General features: G+C 39.0%; 1 long non-coding RNA gene across 1 annotated transcript in view; it reads left to right on the forward strand.

Moving 5' to 3' along the window:
* LOC135097508 (uncharacterized) overlaps positions 1 to 17,471 on the forward strand; it is an 18,864-nt gene extending 1,393 nt beyond the window's left edge. Inside the window, exon 2 of the long non-coding RNA XR_010265761.1 lies at positions 14,912 to 17,471. This is a non-coding gene — a long non-coding RNA (uncharacterized LOC135097508). The remainder of the gene's footprint in view (positions 1 to 14,911) is intronic.
* Positions 17,472 to 19,500: the final 2,029 nt, after the last annotated feature.

A 19,500-nucleotide genomic window follows, 5' to 3' on the forward strand; every position in this document is an offset into this window, starting at 1 on the left:
ATAAGTGTGACGAGAAGGAAGCGAATGTTTGTGTGGAAGGTTGTGTCGAAGAGAGAAGGGGACGAATTGAGTCTTGAGGCTCTGTGTGGGTTCTCTATATGTGTGTGTGTGTGTGTGTGTGTGTGTGTGTGTGTGTGTGTGATATAAACAGGAGCAGGGCGGAGCGAGGCGCAGTGAGGCCATGCACTGTACATATCGCTTCGCTACAACACAACTTTGTCCAGGATTCCAACTTGATGAGACGCTACTCTACTTCAAATCAAACACAGATTTATACCTTTTGTTTGTTTATTACCTTCAAGAGAATACGAAAATATACTTTGTTTGGTAGAGAAAATACAGCTTTCAATTTATAAAGGTATTATTTTTTTATAAATGTATTTTTTAATATTTTTATTTTTCATTTATCTATATATCTATTTTCAAAGAAGTATTCTCATTATTTGAAAATCGTACTTGACATGTACTGCAAGTAAATACAGATCTTACAATCCTACACACTAATGTAACTTATGATAGAGTAACTTATTAACCAATACACCTACGTAACTTATAACATGCTAATACAACCTAACATAACCTAAGCTAATACAACCTAACCTAACCTAACCTAACCTAACTTATGATAGAGTAACTTATTAACCAATACATCTAGGTAACTTATAACATACTAATACAACCTACGATCTTGCTAACTTAAGATCGTAACTTATACATCCGCTAACTTATACAGACTTATACAGCTGGCACACATTAGGGAAACATCTAGATAACATTTTGGGAACAATGTTTGCTGTTCGGACCATCCATCCACTCATCCATCCATCCACTCATCCATCCATCCATCCATCCATCCATTCATCCATCCATCCATCCATCCACTCATCCATCCATCCATCCACCCATCCATCCATCCATCCATCCATCCATCCTTCCTCTCATCCACTCATCCATCCATCCATTCATCCATTCAACCATCCATCCACTCATCCATCCATCCACTCATTCATCCATCCATCCATCCATCCATCCACTCATCCATCCATCCATCCATCTATCCATCCATCCATCCATCCATCCATCCACTCATCCATCCATCCATCCGTGAACACTGTAGCACTAAATCTCACCTTGCCCTGTGTTTCCATTAGTGGCATAGGTGAGTGTCATTTGTTTATTGTGGTAAAGGGCTTGGGGTACAAAAAATGCACGTTTTATTGAGGACTAGACGGGGACAAAAGATAGGTAGAGGTGGTGGAGGGACAGGTGGACGTGGAGAGAGCCTTGTTATGTATCTCTCCTGTTCTTCCACACGTACTTCACTGCCATTAGTAAATAGATGGACACACTCTCGATACAGACCGGTAAATCTGGTATCTGTTCTTCTTTTGTGTTCTCATGTGAAGCGACCAAAGTTGATGAGATTTTATATGTGGTTAAAGGAGCTGGACATCCTTTTGCGTTTATTAGATAACAGTAGACAATCAGTGTCCTGGCAGAGTGGCTTTTGCCCGCTCCTAGGACACCCGGCCTTGCTGTGGCATATGAGGCAGACTGAAGTTGAAGATACTTGTAGTTAAAGGAGCTGGAAACCTTATATAAGAGGCAAAATAATACCCTAGCAGAGTCGCTGTTGGGAATTCTTTGGTTCACCCCTTCTTGATACGAAATAAGTAGAGGTTCTTACATGAAACAGACTGAACTTGATACTTGTAGTTAAAGGAACTTGATACCCCTTGCACTTAATGATGATAGATGAACAGTTAGCATCCTGACAGGGTCGCCACTGCCCACTCCAAGGTTCGCCCACCCTTAATATGGGACTGTCAGCTAAGACTGGGAATATAAAGGCGTTGCAGGAAGGGACTGGCTATCCTATGTACTCAACAGGCAAGCTCACTGAACATAGATCTAAGGAAAGAGAGAGAGAAAAAAATAAATAAAATAAAAATAAATAAATAAATAGAACAGGTTGGTAAATTATCTGGTTAAATGACTCATTAATAAGGGTGGTGGTGGTGGTGGTGAGGCAATGGGGAGTTTTAAAAGAGACAGAGTTATGGACAGGTGCACACAAGCGTCTTTCATGCAGGGAATGCCTCGTGTAGGTCAGCTGGGTCTTTGCTTGTTTCCCTTGTGCTCTTGTGTTTTGGTGTTCCGAACATTTGAAACATTTGAAACATTTATTACTGGCCAAACAAATGTGCTACAGTCATGTCAGGGGTTGGATTGAGAACAGAAATATAAAAAAAAAAAGTATATATAGAAATTAATTCCTTGTAAATATATTAACTAGAAAATGATACAATATGATGAAACAATATTAATAAGGTAACAATTATACTTATTACAAAATACTAGAATAGATAACAGGAAATTAGTTGAAATATGTGCAGTGTGTCAGACTTGCTGTTGTGACACACTGCGCATGTTCTTAAAGGCTTGGCTCTCTCTTCAGGAATACTTTGAAAAGCCGCACTCAGAGACGATTTCGTGACCTCATGGTGTTACATATTGGCGATGCTAAATTATCGTTAACCTGTCACACACACACACACACACACAAAAAAAAAAAAAATAAATAAATAAATAATGAATAAATAAAAAAAATAAGATAAATAAATAAATAAATAAAAAATTGAAAACTGTCATAACTTCAATAGTCGCTGTTAATATTAGTCGATGAAAAACACTAAAACATCTAAAAATACAAACCAATATCATCCTGTGTGTTCATTGATATTATTATTATTACTTTTTTTAAATTTTTTTATTTCCATGGGTTCCTTTACTACGAGGGATATAATATTCTACTCTAACTCCTTTTCTTTCAGGTGCAATATCAGAGGAGAAGGATGGTGGGGGGGGAAAGCCTTACCATTATTCTGTCCTAATTTTTAGCATGCATATTTATAGTAGTATTACGTAGTTTCAGTAGATATCCTTCCTATAGACCATTATATCCTTGTATTTGTTAATTAATACTCCTATCTCTATTTTCTTTCATTCTTTCTTTACAATGCAGCGTCTCTTAATTACTTACAGTGTTGACTTTATCGTACTATTCATCACTGTTTTTTATATGTTCATTTATGTTACTCCTGCCCTTCCTCCCCTCCCTCCCTCCCTCCCGTCGTTAATGGAAGTGATTAGCGAACAAGCCCTTCCTATCGTTCTTTTCCTCATCTGTGCTTCATCTTGACGTGTTACCGGTGAGTGGCAGGAGAGTGACCGAAGCGCAGGTACATACACACATGCTCAGGTGTCACTCTCAGGTGTGTTTACAATTGCACCTACCTGTCTTGTTTTCATCAGGTGTGTTTTCATTAAGGTGACAGGCCAGGCCACGAGAGGCGAGCAAGGTGAATGAACTGCTCTTGTCTTTTTACTTATTTATTTATTTATTTTATCTTATTTTATTTATTATTTATTATTATTATTTATTTATTTTTTTTTTTTTGTGTGTTTTGCTTACTTTCGTTTGAGTTTCCTTTTGAGGTTTATTTTGTTTTGTTAAATTTTTTTTTGTGGTTACATTTCATTGTTTTACTTAGTGCATCTTATAATTTTTCTTTTCTTTTTCCATTTCCAGTATGCTATTGTTTATATATATTGTTTGCCATTTTTCCTTCTTATCCCTTCCTCACTGTTCCTCACAATTTGTACTGCAGGGAAGAAAGGAAGTAAGGAGTTAATAATCTCTCGTCTACTTATTTATGTCCCTACTTCTTTTCTGGGTTGCTTCCGTCAGGGGTCACCAGAGAGAAGCAACCTCCAACGCCCGGTCTTCTGCCCTTCCTTAGTCACACTTCCTCAGTCACACTTCCTCAGTCACACTTCCTCAGTCACACTTCTTCAGTCACACTTCTTCAGTCACACTTCCTCAGTCACACTTCTTCAGTCACACTTCTTCAGTCACACTTCTTCAGTCACACTTCCTCAGTCACACTTCCTCAGTCACACTTCTTCAGTCACACTTCTTCAGTCACACTTCTTCAGTCACACTTCCTCAGTCACACTTCTTCAGTCACACTTCCTGTCACACTTCCTCAGTCACACTTCTTCAGTCACACTTCCTCAGTCACACACAGGTCTTCTTCCCTTCCTCAGTCACACTCACTACAAGCATGTCTTCTTTCATTACATCAGTAAACATTCACGTATGTCTTTCTCTTTTCACTCCCACCAGTACTCACTCACTCAGTACTTCACTCACCACCTCCTGCCTGGTACATTCCTCTCCAGCATTCTCCTTCCCACATGTTCCTCGTCTCTCCTCCTGACACGTCCAGACCACTTCAGTCTCACCTGTCTAGCTTTGTTCCCAGGCCAGTGTATAATTACTGCTAGTTGTTGCTCGTTCACGTTTTTATAATGTAGCTAAACAAAAATAATGACCATCTTTCTGTATAATATTTCTGCTGTTTTATGTAAGTATTTGCCTTTCATTATTCCCTTACTACTTAACAAAGATGATGTTCTTTTTGTATGATATTCATGTTCTTTTGCTGATGTGGTTACCTTTAATTGTACCTGTCCTGCCTGGGGTTATGTTAACAGCTCAGGTGAGAGGACGATTGATTTTTCTTATTTTCTTTTCATTTCATAATTAAACAAAATGTATGATTTTTTTTTTTCGTCTAAGATTTGTTCTATTTTTTCTTTTCGTTTTGACCTTCAATTCAAGTTTTCCTTTTGTTATTTACCAGTGATTATTAAGAACATAAGAACATAAGAAATAAAGGAAGCTGCAAGAAGCCATCAGGCCTACACGTGGCAGTCCCTGTATGAAATATACCTACCTGTTTCCACCTATCGTCCTCATCTATAAATCCGTCTAATCTTCTCTTAAAGCTCCCTAATGTCTTACCACTAACAACTTGATTACTGAGTCCGTTCCATTCATCTACCACTCGATTTGAGAACCAATTTCTTCCTTTCTCTTTTTAAATATAAATTTTTCAAGCTTGAACCCATTATTTCTTGTTCTGTCCTGGTTATTGATTCTAAGAGTTTTGCTTACGTCCCCCTTGTTATAACCCATACACCATTTAAAGACCTCTATCAGGTCCCCTCTTAACCTAAGTCTATCTAAAGAATGTAAATTTGACAGCTTCAATCTCGCCTCGTAAGGAATATTCCTCATCCCCTGTATCCTTTTAGTCATTCTCCTTTGTACTGATTCTAATAGACTTATATCGTTCCTGTAATATGGCGACCGGAACTGCACAGCGTAGTTTAGATGAGGTCTGACCAGCGTCAACTATAACTTTAATATTACTTCAGGCCTTATACTTTTAACACTCCTAAAAATTAATCCTAATACACTATTTGCCTCGTTTCTGGCCTCTATGCATTGCTTTCTTAGACGGAGTTCAGAGCTTACTATAATTCCTAAATCTTTTTCGTACCATGAACTTACCAGAGCTCAGTTGTTTATTGTGTATCTACTGTGTGGGTTTCCTGTACCTATGCTAAGTACATTGCATTTTTTTATGTTAAATTGCATTTGCCATCTGTCTGTCCATTCGTTCATCCTATCTAAATCTGCCTGCAAGGTGATGGCACCCGATTCTGACCTAATTAATCTACTTATCTTCGTGTCATCCACAAATTTACTAACATCACTACTAATTCCATTTTCCAAGTCATTGATATATATATATATATATATATATATATATATATATATATATATATATATATATATATATATATATATATATATATATATATATATATATATATATATATATATATATATATATATATATATATATATATATATATATATATATATATATATATATATATTAAAAACAACAATGGCCCTAATACTAATCCCTGTGGCACCCCACTAATTACATGACCCCACTTAGATTTAAAGCCGTTTATTACTACTCTATGTCGTCTGTCGCTTAGCCATGACTTTATCCAGCCTAACACCTTTCCATCTATCCCGTGTGCCCTAACCTTTCCAAGGAGCCTCTAATATCAATATCGGTATCAATATTGATATCAATACTGATATCAATACTCTCGAAGCTGCAATTCATATTCTGAAAAATCAGGATTCATTGCATCATATTAATGAAATTGTAAATCTCCGACGAGGTGTATAGACTATCATATGTGTCGGTTTTCTGTGTCATTCACACACACACACACACACACACACACTCTCTCTCTCTCTCTCTCTCTCTCTCTCTCTCTCTCTCTCTCTCTCTCTCTCTCTCTCTTTTTTTTTTCAGCGTGTCGTTTGTCACTGTATTAGGATAAGCTGTTAAGTATTGATGTATAGTGTAGATAACAGCTTTAGTGCAGCCACTTGTTATGTACAGTTGATGCCTTTACATGTAGTGACCATAACTCAGAGCGGTGAGCCTTGACTCTCTCCTGGCCGTGAGCTTGGAGTTGATCACGCACCAGTCCACCAATCAGAGGCCACCTTAAATTTCATTTTGCAGTAAAAGAAATTAGCAAAATTTGAGGGGGTAGGGGCGAGGTTTGAGAGGGTAGTAAGGAAGGGATGAAAATGGAAACCTGTGGCTGTGGCGAAGACCCCTGAGGACCCAGACCCCCCTAAGAGGGACTCAGAGGGCAAGGCGGTGGTGGGCCGCGGTAAGAACAGGCCCAAGAAGGTGAAGGCGCCTAGCCTGCCTGAGGTGAAGACCGCCATCGAATCTCCTCGACGCCAGCAGCTCGAGGCGAAGAAAGGAAAGCAGCGGGCTGAGAGAGCCAAGCAGCAGCGTGCGCTGGACAGCGTGCGCCGCTCTTGGCAGGAGGAAGAGAAGGAGGCCACTCTCGCCGTAGCGCCCCACATGCGGCGCTACATCGTTGGCCCACGCGGCGCCACACTGCGGGAAGTGTGCCAAGAGTTCGCTGGCGTGCGAGTGAGTGTGCCGCCTCCCTCAGACACCCGCACCGCCACCATCAGGTTGTGCGGACATGCCCGGCAGGTTCCCGCCGCCCTGGCGCGCCTCGAGGCCTTGCTGCGGCAGGCCGAGGTGATCGAGGCGCAAGTGGCGGTGACGCCACGCCAGCGGTGCCACGTGGTGGGTCCCGCCGGCGCGACTGTCAGGAGACTACTGCAGGAGTTCCCTGACGTGCAGGTGAGAGTGCCGCCAGCAACAGACAAGGTGTCTCGCACCGTGCTGCTGCGCGGCCCGCGCACCCAGGTGGCCGGCGCGGAGGCATTTGTCAGGGGCTGTCTGGAGGCCGCTGGCCGCACCGCCCACGCCGCTCACGCTGGCCACCGTCACGCCCACCACGCCCGCCGCCACGCCCACAATCTCGCCCATCAGTGAGGCGCCATTTAATAAATTAAATGATCTATTATTGTGCGTCTATTAATATGTGTTTATGTGTGTGTGTGTGTGTGTCCTGATAAATATATATATGTATAGCCATATAGTAAGAACCTGACACAAACACTACAAACATCTTCCAAGGCTGCAAAGGGTTGAGACTGCAGTAGTAGAAGGACATCATAATATTGACAATATTCCAAGTTATGATGAAATATGCATGAATATGTACCCATGACAATATTCCAAGTTATGATGAAATATGCATGAATATGTACCCATGACAATATTCCAAGTCATGATAAAATGTGTGAATATGTACCTATATGTATAGCCATGTAGAAGGCAATCATAATATTGACAATGTTCCAAGTTATGATGAAATATGTGTGAATATGTACCTATATGTATAGCCATGTAGAAGTCATATATATGAATGCGTGTATGTATTGGCATAACATATAATATTCAAAGTCATGATTAATTGTCTTACGTGCGTTTGTGTGTGCGTGAGTACGTGCGCGCTTGCATATGTGGATTCTAACATGGACGAAAGGAGAAAGTGTGTGTGTGTGTGTGTGTGTGTGTGTGTGTGTGTGTGTGTGTGTGTGTGTGTGTGTGTGTGTGTGTGTGTGGAAGAGAAAATAAAATAAAATGAACAAAAAAAGTCATCAGCAACCAAAAATAAGAATGAAGAAACTGAAGAAATAAAATCAGAAAATGAACAAAAAAAGTCATCAGCGACCAAAATCAAGAAAGAAGAAATTGAAGAAGAAATAAAATCAGAAAATGAACAAAAAAAGTCATCAGCGACCAAAATCAAGAAAGAAGAAATTGAAGAAGAAATAAAATCAGAAAATGAACAAAAAAAGTCATCAGCGACCAAAATCAAGGATGAAGAAATTGAAGAAGAAATAAAATCAGAAAATGAACAAAAAAAGTCATCAGCGACCAAAATGAAGGATGAAGAAGTCGAAGAAGAAATAAAATCAGAAAATGAACAAAAAAAGTCATCAGCGACCAAAATGAAGGATGAAGAAGTCGAAGAAGAAATAAAATCAGAAAATGAACAAAAAAAGTCATCAGCGACCAAAATGAAGGATGAAGTCGAAGAAGAAATAAAATCAGAAAATGAACAAAAAAGTCATCAGCGACCAAAATCAAGAAAGAAGAAATTGAAGAAGAAATAAAATCAGAAAAAAAAAAAAAAAAAGTCATCAGCGACCAAAGTTAATAATGAAGAAATTGAAAGTAAAGAAATTAAAACAATAAAATCCAAAAAAGGAGGAGGAGGAAAAGAAAAAGCGAAAATGAAAAAAAAGTCATCAGCGACCAAAAACAAGAATAAAGAAGAAATAAAAACAGAAAATGAACAAAAAAAGTCATCAGCGACCAAAAACAAGAATAAAGAAGAAATAAAAGCAGAAAATGAACAAAAAAAAGTCATCAGCGACCAAAAACAAGAATAAAGAAGAAATAAAAGCAGAAAATAAACAAAAAAGTCATCAGCGACCAAAAACAAGAATAAAGAAGAAATAAAAGCAGAAAATAAACAAAAAAAGTCATCAGCGACCAAAAACAAGAATAAAGAAGAAATAAAAGCAGAAAATAAACAAAAAAAAGTCATCAGCGACCAAAAACAAGAATAAAGAAGAAATAAAAGCAGAAAATGAACAAAAAAAGTCATCAGCGACCAAAAACAAGAAAGAAGAAGAAATAAAAGCAGAAAATGAACAAAAAGTAACAGGAAAGTAATCATCTTGTTGTTGTTGTTGTTGTTGTTGTTGTTGTTGTTGTTTTTGTTGTTGTAGTTATTATTATTATTATCATTATTATTATTGTTATTATTATTATTATTATTATTATTATTATTATTATTATTATTATTATTATTATTATCATTATTATTATTATTATTATTATTATTATTATTATTATTATTATTATTATTATTATTATTATTATTATTACCATTATTATTATTATTTAGTTGTTGTGTGTAAATATTTACCTTTGCTGTATCGTGCCGTACCTGTGTGTACTAATTGTTTAGACGAGAAAGTGCTCATAAATTGTTCTCATTTTGTAATTTTGCTGAAATAGTAATCATCTTATTTTTGTGTTATTATTTTGTTTTGGTGTTTATCTGTTTACCTTTGACATTTACCTGCTCTGCCTGTGGACATTAATTCCTCAGATTGTTGTTGAAAAGTAATCTCTTTGTTTTGTATCATTATTATCTAGTCATCATGTTTATCTGTTTGCCTGTAATATTTACCAGTCCTTCCTGTGTACATTAACTTCTCGGTGGGGACAAAACAATCATTCCTGACTCTGTAGTGTAGACAGGAACAAAAGTCAATCATCCTCCTTTATGTAATAATTTTCCTTTCTTATGTCTATGCATCAACCTTTTTTTTTTTTTCTCTCTCTCTCTCTCTCATGCTAACTCATTTTTCTACATTTTTATTTATTTTTGTTTATTTTCTCCTTGTCTAACAACATAATTTGTAATTCCCTTTTGTGTAATAACTTCCTTTCTTTATTTATGCATCTACTTTGTTTTTTCCTTTTTAAGCTTCTTTTTCCTTTCTTTTTCTTTCTCCAGTAAAATAATTAATAATACTCCTTTGTATAAGCTTTCTTTTGTTGTCTATGTACCAACAACTGTTTTTTTTTCTTCTTTTATCCTCATTTTTTCCTTCTTTTTTTCTTTTTCTTTCCTCTTTTTTTAACATTTTTATTCCCCTTCTCTGTTTAGGTGTTTCTGTCCCTCGTTCCCTGTGCTTGTGTCATACATCAGGCGAGGACAGGATGGCTACAAGTATTCTTTATCCTCATTTGTACTGTAACGAAGTTCAGATTTTCTTTTTTTGTACCTTTGTTAACACTTTATTGCCAATGACAATGTGACACTTACTACTTCATCTCTCCATAGACTAACATTTTTTTACCATTTTTTTTGCGACCTCAGCACCCATTGCGTCTAGTCTGGACACTCCCGCGCCCGTTAATTCTAATATCTGGTTGTATTAACTACAGTTGTATTAACAGCTGAAAATGAGGCTAACTTCATCAAATATAAAAGTACACTCCCGATAGTTTGGTGTGCCTTGCAAGGAGCGTTTACATTGTACCGCCTTACAATATACGCAGCATTTTTCAGTACCCCCTAAAATTGATCTCGGCACCACATGTTCAGAAACACACACTGCCCTTTACGATTCTGACTGGGCCACTAAAACATGTGAGACTCGATCACTCCTGTTGACGTCACTTCGCGCTTTGAAATCACACACTGCGCTTACACTAGACCCTTTGATCTACTTGTCACCGCCACGAACGAATGGAAATGTGTAGCAATCTGAGAGAATAATTTCAAAAGACGTAAACAATGAGGTGCTTGGAACCTCCCGGGGCCTGCTGTTCTATTTCGGCTCTGTGTGTTATTTATCTAAGTGAATCCCAAGTGAAGTGAAACGTGTGTCATTAACAGTCAAGAGGTCAAATTGGAGCCATTCAGTGGGTTAGTAGCTCAGGGGGAGAGAAAATGAAACCAAGCAAAGTTTAGACAACAGAAATACTTTTTTTGACGGCAGCAGGTGGTACTTCGTCAGAACTTTACTTATTCTGAGGCTAAGGAGCAGAAGGAGGCGCGCAAGATACTACTCCAGAAAATATGATGATGAGGAAAATAAAGTTAGACATTGAGGAGGAGGGGGAGAGAAAAGTCCAGAATCATGGAATAAGAAGCCGAGAGAAAGACGGAAAGAAGAGGAGAGCTACACAAAAAAAATGAGGAAAGAGAAAAGAGAGGGAAAGAAGAGGAGAGGCTGAAAAAAGTCACGGTAAAGGAATAGAAGAGACGGAAAGAAGAGGAAAAATAAAAAAAAAAAAAAATAGGTCACAGAAAAAGAAAAAGAAGAGGATATAGAGGGAAAGAGAGAAAGAAGAGGAGAGATAGAAAAAAAAGTCACAGAAAGAGAAAATAAGAAGAGAAAGAAGGTAGGGAAAAAACAGTCATTTCTACTAGCAGTCTATCAATTCTCCATTCAGTACTACCTCTCTCTCTCTCTCTCTCTCTCTCTCTCTCTCTCTCTCTCTCTCTCTGCATTACAAATCTTCTTATAATTTACTTTCTGTTTACTTGCTAATATATTTCCCATGCATAATAATTATAACCTCTAATCTTTAACTGCATGCTTATCATTTTCATCTCCTCCACACTCTCATCACTATCTCTTTGTATTAACTTCCACAGGTAGACTCTATGTATTACTTATTTGTCTCTTCCTATTGCTCGCTTCTTTATTTTTAACTGCGGCCTAATTAATTACTAGAGCCAGACTCAGGTGGCCTCCCTTACCTGTTTTATTAGTTGATTCATTGTACAGCTTCTTCTGTTTGTATATCTTGTTGTGTGTGTGTGTGTGTGTGTGTGTGTGTGTGTGTGTGTGTGTGTGTGGATGGGTGGCTGGGTGGGTGTAAGGGTTTGGTATCTCTCTCTCTCTCTCTCTCTCTCTCTCTCTCTCTCTCTCTCTCTCTCTCTCTCTCTCTCTCTCTCTCTCTTCCATACCATTCTTTTCTTTTCTTTCTGTCTCTTTCTTTCCAACTTTTCTTTCTCTTTGTTCCTTTCTGTTTGTGTTTCTTTCTCTCTTTTCCTCCCTCTTTTCTTTGCCCTAACCATATACTCGTATTTATCCCTTCTTTTCTCCCTCCTTTCCTCCCTCCCTTTCTCTCTTACTCCCTTCTTCATCTACATAATTAAATAAGGAAGGAAAGAGAGAGAGAGAGAGGAATGGAGTGAAGGAAGGTAGGAAGGAATAAGGGAAGTGGTGTGGGGGAGGAGGGAAGGAGGAAGGAAGGAAGGGAGAGAAGTTGGAGGAGGGAAGAAAAGGGGAAGCAAGGAATGGGATGAAGGAAAGGAATGAGACAACTAGGGAAAGAAGGAAGGAAGGAAGAAAGGAAGGAAGGAAGGAAGGAAGGAAGGAGGAGGGGAGAGATGGAAGGGAAGAGAAGAAGAAACTGGTGAGAGAGAGAGAGAGAGAGAGAGAGAGAGAGAGAGAGAGAGAGAGAGAGAGAGAGAGAGAGAGAGAAAGAGAGAGAGAGAACTTTAATGCATAATCATAAAGTTGACACATGTAAACAGCTTCTCTCGTCACACACACACACACACACACACACACACACACTTCATGCTCTGGCTTATTTCCAGAGAGAGAGAGATAGAGAGAGAGAGAGAGAGAGAGATAGATAGATAGATAGATAGACAGATGGAGAGAGAGAGAGAGAGAGAGAGAGAGAGAGAGAGAGAGAGAGAGAGAGAGAGAGAGAGAGAGAGAGAGAGATTTTTAGAAAAGTGTTAACTTTTTAGTCCTTCTGTTTTTTTGCTTGTTGTGTTCTCCTCTTTCTCCTCCTCCTCCTCCCCCTCCTCCTCCTCCTCCTTCTCTTTCTCATTCACCTCTGGGGTTTCCCATCATCCTACGCAACCCTCCTCCTCCTCCTCCTCCTCCTTGTGCTCAATGACCTCGTTTCTCATCGTTTCCTGATCTCTTCTACGTACAAGTCCCCCCTCCTCCTCCTCCTCCTCCTGCCTGGCTTCCATAACGTGTAGATGAGATCGTGTGTTTCCTGCGGTGTCCACAAATTGCCTCTTTAAGGACAAAGTGTTCCTCGCTGGCTGTCTTTCCCTTGTACTCTTCCTCTGCGTTCCTTGCGTATTCCCTTGTATTGTTTTTTTTTTTTTTTTCCGTGTGGTTTATATATTTGTTTGTAGTTTGTGCTAATTTTTTTTCTTAATTTTCTTCTGTGTTCTATTTTCCTTTTATTGTGTTGATTTTTTGTTATTCTTTTGTATTACTGATTGTTTTCTTGTATTTATTTTTGTCTTATTTTACGTTTCTTTCATTTCTTTATTTTTTTTTGTCTACCTGTTTTTATTATTAATCCCTATGTTATTATGTTCATGAAGGAGGATTGCTGTGGTTTCTTTAAAGTTCAGTAAAATACTCGTCTACAACTTTGCAATAACTTAAAAAAAAAAAAAAGATTCAACAGAGGCGATGGAGTTTTAGTGTTTACTTAAGCGTGCCTGTGTATAACGTGCAAAGCCAACACTCAAGGAAAGACAACTTACCAACATAAGGAAATAAGAGAAGCTGCAAGAAATCATCAGTTTTACTTGTGGCAGTCTCTGTATAAAACATTCTTACCTGCATCCACCTGTCACCCTCATCCATAAATTTGTGTGGTTTTCTTTCAACCTTAACAACCTGATTACTGAGTCCATTACAGTCATCCACCATTGTTGTTGAGATGCAGTGCCTTCTTATCTCTTTCAAATGTACCTGTATGAAGCTTGAACCCACTATTTTTCTTCCTCTCCTAATTATTAACCCTAAGAATTTTGTTTGTCACTCTTGTATAATTTCATTCATCCGTTACTGATTACTGTCCTTGAAAATTCACTCCTGCGTATCTCTTTCAAAAACCAAACTTTATCAAGCTTAAATCCATTATTTCTCTCCCTGTTCTGATTACTTACCCTTGGCAGTATGTTTGTGACACTCGTTATCTGCAACACAAATAGTAAAACATTATTCTGTACTCGGTTTAAGTTTCGCTTAGTAGAATTGCCCACCAGCGTTACTTTGTTATTAGCAGTCAAAGTTTTAGAGGCGTAAGATTGGTGGTGCAGTGGTTAGCGCGCCCGACACACACTACTAGGGTCCGGGGTTCGAATCTCCGGCTTGGTGAAGACAATTTGGACGTAATCCGAGGAGTTGTGACCTTGCACCCCGTCAGTATTGCCAAGACGCCCTGAGCCAGAGGGGCGTGCTGGATGGCTTATCATCTCCCCTTCCTCTAACAGCGGGGGAGGAACTTGTCTGGCGTGGAAACATACTTGGTTAGTTTTTTTTTTAATGATTTGATTTCTTAGGTAGTTTGTTAGGATAAGCTTGAGTTCTTAATTAGCTTGTTAGAATTATTTTATCTCGTTGGAATTCATTGATTTGTTATTCAGCTTGTTAGAATTTGTTGATTTCTTAGTTACCTCGTTGGAATTAATTGATCTCTTAGCTTGTTAGAGTTAGTTCATTTCCCAATTAGCTTGTTAGAATTTGTTGATTTCTTAGGTAGTTAGGAATAGTTCTCAAACAGACGAGGAAATGTCTGCTGCTGATGTATTCCTTCATGATTTGATCCAGCCTCGTCACTCCTTGAGAAAATTATAGCATCTTCTAGCCCCATCCTGACTATTGACCATATAGAATCTTGGCTACATCACCGTGTTGTCTCCCCTATGCCACTTGCACACCTCCATCAGAACCACAGGAACATAACACGACAAAATATGGGTTGGTGCATGAAGTGATGAGGCCTACAAGTGGCAGTCCCTGTAGAAAACCTACCTCTCCTGATTACTAACCCTGAATATTTTGTTTGTCACCTTGTTATATCCCTTATGGCACTTGAACACCTCCATCATCACCACTTTTAACCTATATACACCTTTCCTCTGGTTGCCATCTCCCTTATGCCACTTAAACATCTCCATCAGCTTCACTCTTGACCTACATGTACCTTCCCTCTGTTCTCTGCAGCCCTTTTGGTGTTCCACGTGCCGAGCGAATCCGGGGAGAAGGTGACTCAGGGCATCTCGGCGCTGCTCTCCATGACTGTCTTCCTCATGACCATCAGAGTCCCTGCCGCCAGCTGAGGAGACACCGCTCGTCAGTGAGTACTACGCCTCGCCTCTCACTGCCCTCCCTGTACCATGCCTTACAATATACTGTCTTTGTACTGTGACTTATAATACACAGCTCCTCTTAGTAATGCGCCTCACGATACACTGCCCTCCCTGTTCTGTGCCTTACAATATTGACTTTCTTGTACTGCGCTTTACCATATATTGTTATCCCATCTTGGTCTCGTGGGACTCAACTTGATATTGGTATAAGTTAACATGATATGATCTGACTTTTACTGTTACTTCTGCTGTTACTGGTGGTGGTGGTGGTGGTGGTGGTGGTGGTAGTGTTGTTGATGGTGGTGCAACTACTACTACTACTACTACTACTACTACTACTACTACTCACCACCATTACCACCATCACAACTGCAACAACCAGCCCACTAAAATCACCAAAATCCCACCATTAACAACAACAACAATAACAACAACAACAACAGCAGCAACAACACTAATCTAACATAACTCAGTCATTCCTATCAAACAAAGTAGGTATTGACAAGACCAGGCTCATCCATCAGGGTTCAGCGAGGACTGTAAAATCACCCCTCGTCTGTCTCTACTTTTCTCACTACGGAATAAGCACAGAGGAAAGGCGTTGCTACCACCTCGCCCCTTCCCCTTTAGTGGCCTTTCACAACATGCTGGGAATGTAGAGACACGTACTGTGCTGGTGAGATGGAAAGTAATAATAATGCACTTATGTGAGCTTAATTGATAAATAGATGGATAGATAGGTAGATAGATAGATAGATAGATAGATAGAGATAGAAAGATAGAGATAGATAAAAAGATAGAGATAGATAGATAGATAGATAGAGAGAGAGAGAGAGAGAGAGAGAGAGAGAGAGAGAGAGAGAGAGAGAGAGAGAGAGGGGGGGTCCAGTGCAGAAAAGTTAATGGGCTATGAAAGTCCAGCTTTGATCACCCCACCACAAGTCTTGCTGCCTAAAACTGACCAATTTTGCCCCAAACTTACGTTGTAATTTGCAGTATTCTTCTTTATTACTGAGTGTCCTGTTAGCCTCCTTTATCATGTGTGTGTGTGTGTGTGTGTGTGTGTGTGTGTGTGTTTATATAGTTAAGGTAGTCTCTGTTTCTCTCTATGTGTTTTTCTGTGTCTATTTGTGTCTGTGTCTATTTTTGTTACTGTGTGTGTGTGTGTGTGTGTGTGTGTGTGTGTGTGTGTGTGTGTGTGTGTGTGTGTGTGTGTGTGTGTGTGTGTGTGTGTTCGTTTTGTTTTTTTCCGCCAGTTTTTTTCTGTCTGTTTGTTTTTTTTTTGGTCTGTTTTTTCGTCTTTTATTTGTTATCCTTATGCATGTTTGTGTCAATACGTGTTTGCTTGTCTGCCTGTTTGCTTGTCTGCTTGCCACTGTGTTTGTCTGACTGCCTGCCTGCGTGTCTGTCTCTCGGTCTGTTTTTTTTTGTTGTTGTTTTTTGTTTTTTATCCATGTTTCTAGAATATTGCGTTGTTGTTGTTGTTGTTGTTTGTTTGTTTTATAAGTAACGATGCCACCATAAATTCTATGTAGTCCTTAATTGGCTTATTTATTTATTTATTTATTCTTTTTTTTATTCATTCATTTATTCATTCAGCTATTCATTCATTCATTCATTCACGTCGGCTGCTACTTTTTGTTTTTTTAATGAGTCACTTGCCTCACCCACTCAGCCAATCATATTAATCAATTACTCAAACTTATTCACGGTCATGCACTGTACATATCTATTAAGCAAGTGAATGCGGTACCTTGATCTATCATTCATTTGTTATAGTTGTTATTTAATGCCACGTGTCGCTGCTGTTACTGCTCGTGTTGTTGACAGCAATGGCGAGGGTAAAGTACCAAGTTAATCCCTGCAATATTTTTTTTTCTCTTCACTGCGCGTTCATCACTTACTGCAACAGTTTTTCTATTCTGCTCAAATCCTTCCTCACGTGTTGCTCTGAATCCCGTGACGTGCTGTTCATTTGTTGCTTGTATGCTGACTTGCCCTGTGTGTTCATTAGCACGGATCATTTCTGTGTGTGTGTGTGTGTGTGTGTGTGTGTGTGTGTGTGTGTGTGTCTGTGTGTGTGTGTGCTGTTATGTAGGGCAGTGTTGTGTTGTAATGGACATGTGTTATAAGGGGGCGTGTGTTGGGTTGTGGTGTGTAGTCAGAGGGCGTGTGTTGTTTTGTGTCGTTGTGTTGTGTTTGGGCAGTGTGTTGTGTTGAGTTGTGTTGTGTGAGGGAAGTGTACTGTACTGTGTTGTATTGTGTCGTAAGAAGGCAGTATGTTGTTTTGTGTTGTGTTGTAAGAGGCTTGTATTGTGATATGTGTTGTGTTTGTTTGTGTTGTGCAGCGTTGTGTTGTACTGTATCCTGTTATGCTGCAAGAGATCAGTTTATTGTAAAGGGGCACAAAAGAATTACGGGTATTATTTTTTTCTTTTTTTAGCTAATGCAAGAACTATATCGGTCATTGAACTGCCGATGTGTTGAACCAAATTATTTGTTTTCTTTATCATGATGCTTGACGATACTAATTATAAGCAAAGACTTCTCAAGCTAATATTTGTCCTTTATAGGGGATTTACTTAGCAGGATGAAAGCTTCCGACCAGGAGGAGGAACGGCGGGTGAAGGAATGGAAGGGGAGAGGGTGGGGGTCCAGGGGAGGGTGTGTGTGTGTGTGTGTGTGTGTGTGTGTGTGTGTGTGTGTGTGTGCCTCATGAATTGCAGGCATGAAAAAGAATGATGCACGTTATGATAATGATTATTATTCTTGTATTTGTCATTTCAGTGATTATTAGGATACTAATAAGAGTAACAACAATACTCAACTTACCAGGAACTTAGCAGACTCTCTCTCTCTCTCTCTCTCTCTCTCTCTCTCTCTCTCTCTCTCTCTCTCTCTCTCTCTCTCTCTCTCTCGCTCTCAGGAACGTTATTTCTATATCAAGTAAGGAAAAACAAAGGCTTGTGTCTCTTCGCCTCATAAAAGGATGATTTAAATTTTTCTCTCTCTCTCTCTCTCTCTCTCTCTCTCTCTCTCTCTCTCTCTCTCTCTCTCTCTCTCTCTCTCTCTCTCTCTCTCTCTCTCTCTCTCTCTCTCTCTCTCTCTCTCTCCATCAAGCTTTAACCCTATCTTGATTAATGGCTCCGAAAATTGAAGTCACCCGATTCTCACGTGGATTTCATTTCCATGCAGATATCCATGCAGATAGAGACGTGGCAGTGAGGCTGGTAGATACCTATCAGCGCCAGCATTTTTAATTGTCTCCGATTTCCTGGGGCAAAGGCAGGAAAAGTACAGCATGAATTGCTGCACAAGTGTATCTAAAATTAAAAACATAACCCTTAATATTAATATTCATACTTACTGGTGTATGATAAGGCTTTGTTAATTGAATTATAAGATAAAACTAAAAATAGGTAATGTTTTTTTTTTTTAAGTAAGTATGAACAGTAAAAATAAAAGGATGTTGATTTCGGCTTGTGCATTTTATCTGGGAATGTTGAAAAATATCAGATATCACTGACACGTCCTGTATATGAAAGTAATCAGTGAAATAAAAAAAAAAGAACAGCACCGCTGGCGGACGTACGACGTACTTATCTTGATCATGATTCTTCAGTTAAAGAAAGCGCCGCGCGCCGTTAGGAAGGAGTGTAAAGTGTAAACAACAGCCTCTCAGTTTTGCCGATACAAAGGCCTTTACTTTGCTTTACTATATCCAGAATAGGGTATAGCTCGTTCTTTCAGTAATTTTCTTAATTCCGCTGTAGTCCATGATTGTGGCGGTGATGTATCCATTGTGCAGGGTAGTCGAGTAAGCGTGGTCCTGTGTTTTGGTTTGCTCGCTGCCCAAGTACCCGAGGATAGTGATCGTACCGCAAAAATAAAGTCTCTGATACAAAATTATATTTTCTTTACATTAAATGGATTTGCCTGTTGTTTAGTACATGAAAATGCAATTATATATTAGTATACTTCCATTGAGGTCAGTAGAAAATTACAGATTGCCTGCCTTGATACACTTGTAGGCTCTTTTAAGAATATCATCTGAAATTATGAATAGAGGCTCAAACAATGTCATGTGCTGTCAGTTATCACGAAATTAATTGACTTAAAATTCAGACGCATTACTGTGCAACGATACACCTTTGTAAGCTTGTAAAACCTTGCCCCAAAAAGTATTTATTTTCCGGCGAGAATAAAAAATTCTGGCGCTATCTGGTATCAAAACGCTCACTGCGACGTCTCTAAACATACCTGCCTCACCTGCATTCATTACAAGGTCATGGGCAGGCGAGGAGCAAAACACTCATTGAGAATTAAGAGCAAAGAGAAAAGCTTGTTACCAGAAAATTCACACTGTAGATTTACTTTCTAGGAAGCGAGAGGTCGGAATAATTAGTCGAAGCTCAGCATGTCCGTGACTTTTGCTGGTTGTTG

This window comes from Scylla paramamosain, unplaced genomic scaffold, assembly GCF_035594125.1.
Source record: "Scylla paramamosain isolate STU-SP2022 unplaced genomic scaffold, ASM3559412v1 Contig23, whole genome shotgun sequence".
Classification (NCBI taxonomy): Eukaryota; Metazoa; Arthropoda; class Malacostraca; order Decapoda; family Portunidae; genus Scylla; species Scylla paramamosain.